At 46.0% G+C, this 5,501-nt stretch overlaps 1 pseudogene; it reads left to right on the top strand.

The window, feature by feature from the left end:
- Window positions 1-1,201: 1,201 nt before the first annotated feature.
- The window catches only part of LOC145409933 (zwei Ig domain protein zig-8-like), a 48,424-nt pseudogene continuing 44,124 nt past the window's right edge, over window positions 1,202-5,501 (top strand).

Raw genomic sequence — 5,501 nt, forward strand, 5'->3', positions numbered from 1 at the left:
TTTCTCATAGCTTCCCCATAAGGCTGAGAACATGTACACAATATGCTGCTGAGGCTGGGTACTTAGCTTGGAAAATACACACGAGTAAATCAGCCAACAATATTTTAAATTAATCTTTCTTTTACCAATATTTCAAGGATAATTTTTGATCTTTGTGGACGCGTTTACTGCTAAATTTCCTCATCGGGCAGAGAACAGGGACACAGTTTCCTGATAAGGCTGGGTACATCGCCTGATAAATACACACACGAGTAAATCACACAAAGATAATTATAACTAATCTCTTTTTACCCAACAGGAAGAGAACAGTAATAGTCATAAGCAATATTTTCCTCACAATCTTCCTCTAGCATTGTGTCTTGCCTTCCATAATTCTTCTTTTTAGACATCTTGTACACAGACAAACAAACACACACGGATGAATACATAACCTACTTCCAAATTAAGTAGATTGGAAGGCGCTGAATCTCTCATTAGCTATTACTGCCTGGGAATATTCGTACCTACACACTGTACCCCTTTCACCTTAGCTTGGCCTAGTTTTTCGTCCTAAAACAGCTAATTTCAAGTAGGTACGTGGCGGAAAGAGATGACACTAAGGCTCAACATCCTTCCAATAGCACTTCTTCGTGACTAGCACCCATATTTTAGCGCTAATATGGTGTTAGAAAGTTGCAGTTACAATGGAGAGAGGACAATTTTAGGCCAAGTTAGCGTATAAATGGCACAGCACTCATAAATCACTCAAATCATGCACAGAGACGAGGCAGATGTAAACACACAACTCCCTCATCATTTTCCCATCCATATCTCAAGGCGGAACTAATATGTGTGTTTGTGACGTTTGAGAGATGGCAATTTTAGACAAAGTTAGCTTAAAAATGGCACAGCACTCGTAAATCTAGCACAGAGAGGAGGAAATGAGAACACACAACTCTCTCACCATGTTCCCATCCATACCTCGAGGCGGAGTTCCATGTGTGTCTTTGTAGATAGACCAAGTTAGCTTAGAAATGGAACTGCACTCGTAAATCTAGCACAGAGACGAGGAAATGGAAATTCACAACGCCCTCATCATGTTCCCATCCATACCTCAAGGCGGATTCCACGTATCTTTATTTTTGCGAGGCCTTAGTCAGCTGCGAGAGGCCAGACATAGCCGTGGGTTGGATGAAACTAGAGGCTGGAATGGTCTTTGCTGATGGCTGGTGGAATTGGGAGTGTGGCGGGTTGGTCTGGGATGCGGTCATTGGTGCGGCCTGGTGCGGTCATTGCTCGTGCGGTAGTTGTGAGGGGCCGACCGCATCTCCATGTATGTTGCTCCTATACTTCACCTCTCTTGTTACGATGGGAGAGAGAGGAAGGGGGAGACCGAGGATGAGATGGTGGGATGGAGAAGAGAGGTATATGAGAGAGGGGTGTAAGGTGGGGGTATGGAGAGTAAGACTAACTAGAAGAGTGTATTTGAGCGAGGTGGAAGGGGGGAGAAGGAAGGGGAGACCGAGGATGAAATGGAGGGATGGAGTGGAGAGGTATAAGAGAGAGGGGTGTGTAAGCAGGGGGGATGGGGAATAAGAGACTAACTAGGAGAGTATGTGAGTTAGGTGGAGAGGGGAGAGGGTGAGATGGAGGGATGGAGTAGAGAAGTATATGAGGGAGGGGTGTGTAAGGTGGGGGGATGGGGATTGAGAGACTAAGTAGAAGAGTGTATGTGAGTGAGATGGAGGGGGAGAGGGAGGGGGAGGCCGAGGATGAGGTGGAGGGAGGGAGCAGAGATGTATAGAAGAAAGTGGGGTGTTAGTTTGAGGAAAGCAGTGCCCTTTGCAATTTTATAAAGGGAAAGAAATGAATATCAACGAGGGAGGGGGAGGGTCGAATCCCAGGTGTACCAAACTCTATAAACTGATCCAGGCGAAGGTCTACCCCTGTGCAAAAATTCCGTGCCCCAAGCCTCCTCCCCTCGCTGTCTGTATATCTCTCCCCCTTTCGCTGTCTGTCTGTCTATCTCTCCCCCTCTGTCTGTGTGTCTGTCTCTCCTCTCTCTAGTCATTAGGGGTGCCATCTTACCTGAAACGCGGCCGGGGTAAACCAGCACTCAGAATTTCGTGTTTCAAGAATAAATACGATAACCTTAACTTTCTCTCTTCCTGCGTGATCCCCTTCTGGCCCACTGCTTGACATCTTGAAGTGAACGGAGTATAGCTTTGCCCTCCCCTGCAAAAGAGTATTGAAGATGGAGAGATGGCAATTTTAGGTCATGTTAAAGTGGGAGTGGTAGTAGTACTAGTGGCAGTTGTAGTAGTAGTAGTAGTAGTATCATTATTATTAGTAGTAGTGGTAGTAGTAGTAGTAGTAGTAGTAGTGGCAGTGGTAGTAGTAGTAGCAGTAGTAGTAGTAGCAGTAGTAGTAGCAGTAGTAGTAGTAGTAGTAGTAGTAGTAGTAGCAGTAGTAGTAGTAGTAGTAGTAGCAGTAGTAGTAGAAGTAGTAGTAGTGGTAGTAGTAGTAGTAGTAGTAGTAGTAATAGTAGCAGTAGTAGTAGTAGTAGTAGTAGTAGTAGTAGCAGTAGTAGTAGCAGTAGTAGTAGTAGTAGCAGCAGTAGTAGTAGTAGTAGTAGTAGTAGTAGTAGTAGTAGTAGTAGCAGTAGTAGTAGTAGTAGTAGTAGTAGTAGTAGTTGCAACCCTATGTAATCTGAAACGTGGACTTACACTTCTTCCACGGTCCACCATCGTCCTTTCGGGGGATAGGGAGGGGATAGAGGCAAGCTTAAATAACCAGAGAGAGAGAGAGAGAGAGAGTGAATTAATCTGTGACTGAATTCCTAACATACTGAGTGTGTGTGTGTGTGTGTGTGTGTGTGTGTGTGTGTGTGTGTGTGTGTGTGTGTGTGTGTGTGTGTAATATAGCCACCAGAAGCCACACACAATCACCATATCATTCACAATCTCTCCAGAAAAAATAAAACTTAATTAAAGGTATATACACACCTGAATAATCAATACAGGTAAAATCCAGGTGTTTAATCTGCCAAGGATGAGATGGAGGGATGGAGTGGAGAGGTATATGAGAGAGGGGGATGTGAGCTGGGAGCAGGGCAGTGAAATGGTAGGGGACAGAGGAACGTGGAGGCGATTTGTTTGTAGCCACCCCTTACGGGATTAAGGCGTCTGGCAATAGATAGATAGATTTTTGCATCATATTTTACTAGTTTAATATTGTTTATAACAGAGATACTGACGAGGAGAGTGTATGTGGGTGAGGTGGAGGGGGGGAGAGGGAAGGTGAGGCCAAGGATGAGATGGAGGGATGGAGTGGAGAGGTATATGAGAGGGGGGGTGTGAGCTGGGAGCAGGGCAGTGAAATGGCGGGGGAAGGAGGAAGGTGGAGGCGATTTGTTTGTGGCCACCCTTTACGGGATTAAGGCTGGGAATAGATGGTTATAGACTAATTTGCCACTCTCACCTGTAATTAACGTGACTAACTGACTGATACCTGGTTTGGCTGTCACTCTAATAGCCCTTTTAGTAGAAGTAGTAGTGGTGGTGGTAGTAGTAGTAGTAGTTGTAGTAGTAGTAGTAGCTGTCTCATTTTAAAGCTTAGGCAACGAATGAGAGAGAGAGAGAGAGAGAGAGAGAGAGAGAGAGAGAGAGAGAGAGAGAGAGAGAGAGAGAGAAAGCGAGAGAGCGAGACTCATTGAAAGCCAAGACAACGATTAAGAAAGAATAAAGACAGTGAGAAAAAGACCTATCTCTCTCTCTCTCTCTCTCTCTCTCTCCCTCTCTCTCTCTCTCACCAAAACTTTAAATATGAGAAAGACAAAAAATTTTCTCTTAAATATTCCCAGGAGAGAGAATTCCGCCTCGCCATTTTCACGGGTCTTTATTTTCGCTTTCAAGAGGAGCTGTGAATTTAGCGTATTTTATTTTCGCGTTTGGACCTTCTTTGGAGTTCATTTTTGACTTTTTGGCGTCTCCTCCCCCCCCCCTTTTTGAATGACTGATGGTTTTTGGTATATATGTGAAATGTGAGGTTGAGGATTCCATGGGCTGATATGGGTGGGTGAGTGAGGGTGTGGCCCATTTACTGATTCTTTTGCCATAGTCTCCCTCTCTGTCTGTCTGTCTGTCTGTCTCTCTCTCTCTCTTTCATTTTTTTTTTTTTTTAGAAAGTCTTGGATCCATATAAATAAATCATCTACCCATTTCTACCCGACACGTCACCTCTCACACCCTCAGACTCCCTTCTACCCGTCGCGTCACTTCTTCCAGATCCTCTCCCACCTCTTACTACCCGACTTGTCACTCTCCCATACCACCCCTCCTCCTCCCCTTCCTACCCGGCGTGTCACTCCCATTAAGGTCCCTGATAGGCCTTTTCGTCAGTTTCATCTCTCTCTCTCTCTCTCTCTCTCTCTCTCTCTCTCTCTCTCTCTCTCTCTGTGCGTGTGTGTGTGTGGTGTGGTGGTGTGTGGTGCGGTGGTATGTGGTGTGGCAGTGTGTGGTGTGGTGGTGCGGCAGTGTGTGGTGTGGTGGTGTGGCAGTGTGTGGTGTGGGTGTGTGTGGTGTGGCAGTGTGTGGTGTGGTGGTGCGGCAGTGTGTGGTGTGGCAGTGTGTGGTGTGGCAGTGTGTGGTGTGGTGGTGTGGCAGTGTGTGGTGTGGGTGTGTGTGGTGTGGCAGTGTGAGGTGGAGTAGTAGTAGTAGTAGTAGTAGTAGTAGTAGTAGTAGTGGTAGTGGTAGCAGTAGTAGTAGTGGTAGTGGTAGCAGTAGTAGTAGTAGTAGTAGTAGTAGTAGTATCCACAACCTCAGACCATTTCGGAGATAGGGAGGGGATGGAGGAACACTTGTGAACGTTTGTATAACCAGGCAGGTCCACAGCTCCTTCAAACCAATGCCACCACGTGAAGGACCAAAAGAATTCACAGTTACGAGGCGCAGACCGTAACATAAGTCCCTGAGCGATTTTTCCTTGGTCCTCAGGTAAGTGGCCCGTTCACGATAATGATAAGTTTATATAAATTTATGTGGACATTTAAGTGGGCCTTTTTGAGCTCTGTGGGGAGAAGTATAGTTGCAGTTTCCCTTTACTATTATATTAAAATGTGGGGGTGTGGGTGTAGGTGTGGGTGTGGGGGGGATGTGTGTAGGGGTGGGTGTGTGGGGGTGGGGGGTGTGAGGGTGTATGTATGTATGGTGATGTGTGTATGTGTGGGAGGAGGGAAGTGGATGGATGAGAAGGTGGGTTTATGTGTGATGGGGAGGGGTGTGTGTGTGTGTGTGTGTGTGTGTGTGTGTGTGTGTGTGTGTGTGTGTGTGTGTGTGTGTGTGAGTCTCTACCTACCTATACCTACGTGTAAGACTCTACATTGAATACACAACTGCTTGAAACTCTCTTATTAAATCCCTACACAGCTCCTTTCACAGCTAAAGAACTCTGTAATTTTCCTCGCCTCAAGAAACATAAGACCTTGAGGTGTAGGGTGTAGGGTGTAGGGCGTAGGGTGTAGG

Source organism: Coenobita brevimanus, chromosome 83, assembly GCF_032717465.1.
Source record: "Coenobita brevimanus isolate Jiangsu-jjx chromosome 83, ASM3271746v2, whole genome shotgun sequence".
NCBI classification, from domain to species: Eukaryota; Metazoa; Arthropoda; class Malacostraca; order Decapoda; family Coenobitidae; genus Coenobita; species Coenobita brevimanus.